The sequence below is a fragment of the Alligator sinensis genome, unplaced genomic scaffold, assembly GCF_000455745.1.
Source record: "Alligator sinensis unplaced genomic scaffold, ASM45574v1 scaffold278_1, whole genome shotgun sequence".
Classification (NCBI taxonomy): Eukaryota; Metazoa; Chordata; order Crocodylia; family Alligatoridae; genus Alligator; species Alligator sinensis.
The window spans coordinates 20,026-28,532 of NW_005841952.1; the positions used below are offsets into that span (position 1 = coordinate 20,026).

At 59.8% G+C, this 8,507-nt stretch overlaps 2 protein-coding genes across 9 annotated transcripts in view; one reads left to right on the forward strand and one right to left on the reverse strand.

Moving 5' to 3' along the window:
- MCAM (melanoma cell adhesion molecule) overlaps positions 1–8,507 on the reverse strand; it is a 30,815-nt gene that overhangs the window by 17,402 nt on the left and 4,906 nt on the right. Inside the window, exon 1 of one of the 8 annotated variants that reach the window (XM_025199986.1) lies at positions 5,543–5,607. The exons of the other annotated variants lie outside the window; for them this stretch is intronic. The gene's annotated coding sequence lies outside the window, so the exon portion shown is untranslated. Of the gene's footprint in view, positions 1–5,542; positions 5,608–8,507 lie in introns of those variants that run through there. 8 annotated transcript variants of the gene reach the window in all.
- Positions 8,114–8,507, forward strand: part of RNF26 (ring finger protein 26) — a 2,987-nt gene continuing 2,593 nt past the window's right edge. Inside the window, exon 1 of the mRNA XM_006020377.3 lies at positions 8,114–8,463. The gene's annotated coding sequence lies outside the window, so the exon portion shown is untranslated. The remainder of the gene's footprint in view (positions 8,464–8,507) is intronic.

The following is an 8,507-nucleotide window of genomic DNA, read 5'->3' on the forward strand; positions in this document are numbered from 1 at the left end:
TTCCTGCCCGGGGCTTGGCTGAGGAAAGGCAGCTGGGCGGGAGCCTGGCTCATTCGTGCCCCTGGGAAGGGGGCAGACGCCGGGGGGATGGGAGAGGAACTGGGGCCCCCCAGCTCCATGGCCAGACCCCCACCCTGCCCCTTCCATCCAGAGCACCGTGCTGGCTCCCCAAAGCCCTGGAGGAGGACTGAAGGGGTGAGGCAGGCACGAACCCCCGTTGCCCCGCATGTGATGTAAAGCGACCTTAGCATGGCTCTAGCTCACCCACTGTTCCCGTGGCCGCTGGCAGTTTCAGCTGCCTAACAAAGCCGCACGATGACTTGATACCACAGCCAAGAGGTATCAAGGCACCAAGCCACGAGGTGCCCTGTGCCCTCCAACCAGCCCCGAGTGCTTCGCTGGGCCGAAGCCCCCAACCGGCAGAGGTGCAGGCCCTGCGCTCTCCCCACCGCCCAGCTCCTGTTCTCCGGCTGCTCTCCTCATTCTTTATTTGGGGATTACTAACCATGGCTACAATAGCCTTTGTTTACAGTGTCTTGGAAAATCAAGATGGGGCGCGGGTGCTGGCCAGCGGAAGGAAGGATGTGAGAGGAGGGGGAAATGGCCCCGGCAAGAAACAAAACAGCAGCTGGTTTTTGAGCAGGGCCAGGTTGATGCCTCAAGTGCCCTGCTCCCGCTCCTGGCGCGGTAGCATCGGGCAGGGGCTGAAGGATGGTGCCCTGCAGCTGGAGTGTCCCCATCTCCAAGCCCAGTGCCAGGGAGCAGGGCAATGCCGTCACCCCACCGCTCCCAGGAGGAGGGCAGCATGGGAGCCCGGGCCTCAGACCAATCCCAGGAGCCTGGACCCCCAAGCCACTGTGCTGCAAACTGGGGTACCCTCCATCAGCCCGAGTCCCCGACGGGCAGGCTGGCAGCCTCCTCGGTCCATGGGTGCATCTGCATGCAAACCATGGTCTGAGACTTGCAAGGTGCCTGCTGCGGGGCTGCCAGGCTCAGCTGCCCCTGCCCGGCGCTGGCCCCTCGGTGCGTGCAGGGAAGGGGGAAATCGCCGTGTCCGCAGGCAGGAGGCACCTGCTGCCCTGGGGCCCTGCAGCCGGCAGGGGAAACAGTGCGGAGCGGGGGCCAGAGTGGGTTTCCCAGAGGAAAGGGGCCGGGGCTGGGAACGAAGCCAGCAGCTATATTTATCCCGCCTCTTCCTTGGGAGAGCGCCGAGCCGCCCAGCCCAGCCCCGCACAGCAAAGGCCCCTTTGTGCCCCGCGCCGCCCGCACAAAGGCAGATTATCCGTGGGGAGGGAGGGAGCAGCTGCCTCCAGCCGGGCCCCGTCCTGCCTCAATCGGCTCATTAATCCAAGGCAGGGGGCACTGGGCCAGGGGCTGGGCCCAGGTGGCAGGCAGGAGCTGGGGCCTCTTTGTCTCTGGCCCTGGCCGGGGTGGAGCTGCCAAAGCAGGGAGCTCCACTCGTCCCTGCCTGTCTCCTGGAGGGGCCAGGACCCCCAGGTCCCCTCCCTGCCAGGCCTTAGCTCCCTGGGCAGCGTCTTGCCCTCCTTTCCATGCTGCCGAGGGGTAGAGCCCTTACCCGAGGCCAGTGCGGGAGCACGGCATTGCCTGGCATTGCCCTACACCTTGCCCCAGGTGCCAGGTCTCTTGCTTCCCCATCTCCACCCCCAGACCTGGCAGGCAGCAGCAGGGGGGCATTAGCAACAGCACATGGGCGGCTTGCTGGGCTCAGAGCACTTTGTACAGTGGGACAGGGAAACTGAGTCACAGAGACTGGGGCATGTCCGTCCCCCAGCCCCCTGCCTGCGCAGTGAGCGTTCCCAAGCGCTGCCTGCTCCAGCCAGGGCTTTCCCAGGGCTTTGCTGGAGAGGGTCCAGAAAGGATGCACCCCCTTCCCGCCTCATTGCAGAGATGAGAGTCGCACAAAGGCTGGGAAAGGAAAGTGCCTCTTCCTGGAGGGGCTGGGGTTGCCTTGGTCCCTGGGTCTCATTAGGGGCCCGATCCCGCCAGGAGGTGGAGTGGGAGCTGGCATTGAGCGGCCCCTTGCTCTGTGCACAGAGGCCCGTCTGCACACAGGCGGTGGGGGGGGAGGGGGCTCTGCACAAGCCTCCCCTCCTGTGCTCCCCCCAGCCTGGACGAGGCTCCGGGCCCTGCCTCTCTGTGCATGCTCATGCTTCCCATTCCTCCGACGCCCACGCAGCCCGGACCCTGCCTCCCTCGGGGCCTGCCCTCCAGCCGCCTCACCCTGCTGCTGCAGGGCTCCCAGCCCAGACCTTGCGGCTGCATGCCTGGCCCCAGCACCGCAGCCCCTGGGATGCACAGATCCAGCGCTCCTGGATCCCGACCCATGGCTCCACTGCCATCCCCACGGCTGGGCTTGGGCCCTCCCAGCCCCTCTGTGCCCCCCAGCTCAATCCTGACCCCTCTCCTGGTGTGCCTCTGAAACCCCATGCACTCGCCATGTTTGTGAACTGCCTTTGAGCCTGGCTTTGTGCAGAGCTGGCTCGCTAGCCCCCCTAGCCCTGCTGGCTCATGCCTCGTTTCCTGGAAGACACCTGCATGGGAGTCCATTCAACCGCAGTTCTCAGCACGGCAATGATCTCAGGCTGAGTGAGCCGGGAAGAGGCAGCTCGGAGCCAAGTGATGCAGCGCCAAGGCCAGGCCCTTGGCTTGGCAGGCTGACAAGGGGGGCAGTGATGTGGGGGGCTGGGCAGCGGTGGTTGCCTCCGCCCCACACCCACCTGCATGTCTGCCAAGCTGAGGACCCACCTGCCCAGCCACTGGCCCTGCCACCGAAGGACCCCTGCAGCCTCCCATCAATCCCGGACCAGCTCTGCTGCCGGCGCCACGCAGAGCCCTGCTCGTCACCTGGGTAAACTGAGGCACAGAGTGTGGCAGCGACTCTGGCGGCTGCACCCTGAGCCAGGAGCCGGGCACAGCTCTGGCCCAAGTGCAAACGCCTAGACCTGAGCCAGCGCTGGGAAACCGGCGTCCCTCCTTCCCTCAGCAGCTCCGTCCCACCCCAGAGACGGAAGGAGCCCTTCTCCCCCTTCCCACGCTCACAGGGACCCCGCACTCTTGGCCAAGGGTTTGGCACGGGAAAGGCTCCAGTACCAGTTCAAACTGGCTGCTGCCCAGTCTGCCCAGCAGGTCCCAATTCCCCTGGGCTCAGCGCTGGCTGCAGCTGCCTGGGATCCCGGCCACCCACAGTGCCCACCGAGCGCGGGAGCCGAAGGAGGGGGCCTGTTCTGCTGCCCACATCCAAATGGGCATAACTGGGTCCTAACGAGGTTAGAGCAGGCTAATTGCCTCTCCAGAACGGCAAGCCTTGACGCAAACCGGGGCCGGGAGCTCACTTGTTTCTGTAATCGGGTTAGAGGAGGGTGGGTGGCCCGGTGAGGGGCCGTGTTCAAAGTGCCGGCGCTGGGCTTCACGCCTGCTACTGCTGCTGTTAGCACAGCTGCCGAGGCGGCACTGGGGCCAGGCAGGGGGACCTCCGGGCACCACCTGCAATAACAACGCTTGTGGGGGGGCAGGTGCAGGAGGCCAGGCAGGGAGCGTGGGACCTGCCGGGGACAGAGCAGGTGAGGGGGCAGGTTGCTCCCTTCACCCCGTGAGGCTGGATGAGCCCCTCTTGGTCATGCTTAGGGGGAACCCTGCATCCTCTATGGGGTGGTCGGTGCAGGGGACCCAGAGCAGGGTGTGGGGGGGAAGAGCAGCTGCAGATCCAGAAAAGCATGCAGGGCAGGGAGGAAGCAGGGGCAGGGGGGCTCTGGCTGCTAGCAGGTCCCAGGACACTGTGTCTCTTGCCTCCTGCTCAGGGACCCAGGCTCAGGCAGCAGGGACCGCTGCCTTTTTTTTTTTTTTTTTTTATTAAATGAAAGCAACCCAAACATTACCATAAATGCCCAAAGCAGCTCCAGCCCGGCAGCGGAGGGGATGGGAGGGGACAGGACACAGCAGCCCGTGTGCAGAGCTGGGGGCAAGCCCGGGAGGGCATGTGCCAGAAATTGGAGCCAGGATGGAGGGAAGGGAGCCTCGAGGTGGGGGCAGGTGCTAGATCTGCTGCTACAAGGGGTCCGAAGCACCCTGCGGCAGCCTGGGCGTGCCATGGCCAGGCTGGGCTTGGGTTGAGTGACATCAGCAAGGAGCTGGGACCAGGGCAGTGGGGCTTGCTGTGCCCAGAGCGTGCTGCTGGCCCCCCAGGGACCCCTGGCAGTCCCCCTGGACTCTAGGCATCCTGCCAAGTGCTGGCAGGGAGGACAGGAGCACTGCCAGCTATGCCAGCCCCTGGGGCTGCCCACCCTGACAGCAGCACAGAGAGGGTGGTTGGGGGCCAGGTCTAGCAACTGGCTGGTGTAAGGATTTGTCTCCAGTGCTTGCAGGGAGTTGCCCCCTGGGTAGGCAAGTAGCAGCCCCCTGCCTGGAGCCCTGGGACACATCAGTCCCTTCTCCAGCCTGGACGCGGTGGGCAAGAGAGGCGCGGAGCAAGGGGCTGTGACCATGCTGCTGAAGTCCGAATCGGATTTAACCTAAATCAGTTCAGTCTGATACTACGTCCAGCCAGGTTTATCTTAAACTGGTTTCAACCATTTTAGACATGGGCTATATGGACTGAACTTCTGTTGTCTTACAGATTTGAACTGGAATCTGAACACTTTTACCAGTTTGCGTGTAATTTCTGTCCCTAGCCTCTGAACCCAGTCTTTGGCTTGGGAAGTGCCCTGCTAAGCTGCTTCAGGAGAGTCCCCTCAATGGCAGAGATGTGTGGTTTGGAGCGACCCAGGGTGGATTTGGCTCGATAACCCCAGCTCAACTCAGTCTCTTATTCAGGGCTCTGTACATAGCACACAGGCCTGGGGGCAGCCACTGCGCCACTCAAAAAAACAAGCTTCAGGTTGGGCAGGAGTCTGCCTAGGCTTCTTCAGGTGAATCACTCAACCCCAGAAATGCATGCTGGGGGGCAGTGGTTAGGGGGATTTTAAGTAATAACATAAGGCTCACCACTTAATGAATCAGACTGTAAGTCTCTTGCCCAGGCTCCTGTCGCACGGGCAGACAGCAGAAGAGAGTGAACAGACTGTGACCAGAGTCTTTCCCACTGCTCCTCTTGGACTTGCAGCCTCCAGCATTTAAAGTCAAGGAAACTCTGATTCACAGGCCATGCCCCTCATTCCCTAGCTACCAATGCCCAAGAATAGAGGCATTCCTCCAAGAATATCATATCCAATCTCTTTTTCAAAGCTGGCTGAACTATCAGCTTCCACCACATTTGGTGGCAACAAGCTCCACGCTTCAACAACACGCTGCGTGAACAAGAACTTCCTTTTGCTTATTTTGAACTTACTACCTGCTGGTTTCATTGTGTGACCCTGTAGCAGGTGGCCAGTCAGCCCAGCTCTAATCAGTCCTCGAGCCCTTGAAGCTGGTCCCAGCAACAGTCCTTCTCTGGGCTTCAAAACACAAGCTGTAACACCCTGGATGGCTCAATTGCAAATATAAAACAACTCTAAAATAAACACTTCCAGCAAGAAGTAACGCTTACCCTGCAACCTTCCTTCAAGGAGCCCTCTGTCCCCATACAAACATTTCTCGCTAGGTACCACACCCTGACTTCCTCTCCTCTACTTTTATATCCGGTCATCTAGTCAAACTTCCCCTCCTTATTGCTGATTGCCTGCCAGCTGAGGCCCCTTACACAAGCAGCTTGTTGCCAGATGGCTAATTGATCCAGGCTGCCAGCCCATAGCTCAGGGGCGGGCAATTATTTTGGGCAGAGGGGCTCTTACTGAGTTTTGGCAAGCCATTGAGGGCTGCATGACAGGCAGCCCAGGGCAGACAAATATTAATTTTCTAATTTTTTTAGCGGTCCCATGGGCCAGATAGAATGGCCTGGCGAGTGCCCCCGAGCCGCACTTTACCCACCCCTGCCATAGCCTGTTACAGACCGCTACTTCTTGTGTGGTGAGAGAGAGTAATACTTCCCTATCTACTTTTTCCTCACCGTTTAGTATTTTAGAATCATAGAAAACGAGGGTTGGAAGGGAGCTCAGGAGGTCACATCTAGTCCAACCCCCTGCTCAAAGCAGGACCAGCCCCAACTACATCATCCCAGCCAAGGCTTTGTCTAACTGGGGCTTAAAAACCTCCAAGGATGGAGACTCCACCACCTCTCTGGAAAGCCTGTTCCAGTGCTTCATCACCCTCCTAGTGCAGTTTTTCCTAATATCCAACTTAAACCTCCCTTGCTGCAACTTGAGCCCGTTGCTCCTTCCTCCGTCACCCGCCACCACTGAAAACAGTCCAGCTCCATCCTCTTTGCAATCCCCCTGCAGGGAGCTGAAGGCTGTTATTCAATCCCCCTGCCTTCTCTTCTGCAGACTAAATAAACCCAGTTCTCCCAGCCTCCCCCCAGCCCCACACCCATTTTTGTTGCCCTCCACTAGACTCTCTCCAATGTGTCCACATCCTTTCTGTAGTGGGGGCCCACAGCTGGACACAGGATTCCTGATGTGGCCTCACCCATGCAAAATAGAGGGGAAGAATCACTGCTCTTGATCTGCTGGCAACACTCCTACCAGTGCAGCCCAGGATGCTGTCAGCCTTCTTGGCAACAAGGGCACACTGCTGGCTCATATTCAGTTTATTGTCCACTGTCACCCCCAGGTCCTTTTCTGCAGAGCTACTACTTAGCCAGTCAGCCCCCAGCCTGTACCAGTGCATGGGATTCTTCCTTTCTAAGTGCAGGACTTTGCACTTGTCCTTATTGAACCTCATGAGATCCCTTTTGGCCCAATCCTCCAATTTGTAAAGGTCTCTCTCAATCCTAGCCCTGCCCTCCAGCATATCTACTCCTTCCCCCAGCTTGGTGTCATCTGCAAACTTGCTGAGGGTGCATCCATCCCATTTTCCAGGTTGCTGATGAAGACATCATACAAAACCGACCCCAGGACTGACCCCTGGGACTCTCCACTTGATGCCGGCTGCCAACTAGACATCGCGCTATTGATCATGACTCACTGAGCCCAACACTCCTGCCTTGCAGTCCATTCGTCCAATCTGAGTAACCCTTAGTAAACCCTAGTAATCCTTAGTTTACCCGTAGCAAACTTTGTAGACCCTTATCTTGCCCCCTCAAGTGTCTCTTTTCTAAACTGAACAGGCCTGGGCTTGCCCATTGGAGGCCCTTCAACACCACGAACCCTCGTTGCTGCCCTTCTCTCGCTCTTCTTATCATTTTTGAGGTGTGGGGACCAAAACTGGGCACAGCCTTCCAGGTAGGGACGCCCCACGGATTTAAAGAGGCATCATGACATTTCTGCTTTGGTTATGAGCCCCTTCCTAATAATCCCTAACGTTTTCTCTGCCTTTTTATGGCTGCTGAGCACCAAGCTGGTGTTTGCAGAGGACCGTCTGCTGGGACTCCCAGATCTCTCTCCCGTGCAGTAACAGCCAAGGCTAAACCCATCACAATTTGGGTAGAGTTCAGGCTATTTGTGCCCGTGTGCAGAGGTGAACAGGGGGAGAGGGCAGTGGCGCACTTGCAACCCCCTTCGATTCCTGCTGCATCCAGGGTGCGTCTACACGAGACACTGACTGCGCGGTCATTCGGCGATGCATACGTAAGTACTAAATGACTGCGCAGTACCCGTGCAGCGGTGTCTCCGAACGGTTTTTTGGCGACGTCGGTGACTTTTTACTACTGCGCAGCAGCGGCGCATCATGCTTCATGCCACACGGCAGCACCGAGCTACGGCGCAAGCAGCATCGTGGGTAGACGCCACCCCGAAGTTTGCAACCAACAGCCTGGTGGGCAGCAGAGTTTCTATTCTGGGAGTCCTTAACTTCGTGGCTCGTTACCATCTACTGGATCCCTCCTAAACTCGCCATCCCATGGGCGTTAACCACCCTCCTTTCGTTTCCACGGCCTCCATCCGTCAAGCTACCCTTCGTCCTGCAATTCGGCTGTCCGTTTGCTGCTCCTGGTCACCACGCGCCCATTTCACAGCCCTGCAGACTGGGTTTAATCCGCCCCGCTGCATTGCTAGGGTTTTTTGCTGGAATAATCCAGCCCGAGGCCCGGAGCGTCTCAGCAAAGCTTCAATTTTATTTGTAACCAGAGAGAAACGTGATGTATACCCAGACACGTGGGCATCCAGGCCCACATGCGACCCCCACGCGCAGCTGCCCCTTTAAAGGCCCCCGAGGGGGGGCGGGGCTACACCCTTCCCCACTAGCCAATCCCAGGAGCCTGAGCCCCGCCGGTCCCGCCCTCCGGACGCGTGCGTACTTCAAACCGACCAATCCGAGAGCGGCGGAGGCGGGCCCGCGCTTCCCATAGGCTGCGCCCCCGCCCCGCCCCCTCAAGATGGCGGCGCCCAGCGGAGCGGAGCGGGCGGTGGGGAGAGGCGGAGGTTGAGCCCCGCCGCGGGGGGGGACGGGCCGGGGCCCCCGCAAGCGCGGAGGGGGAGGACCACCCCCTGGGCTGGGGACCCCACGTCGGCCCGCCC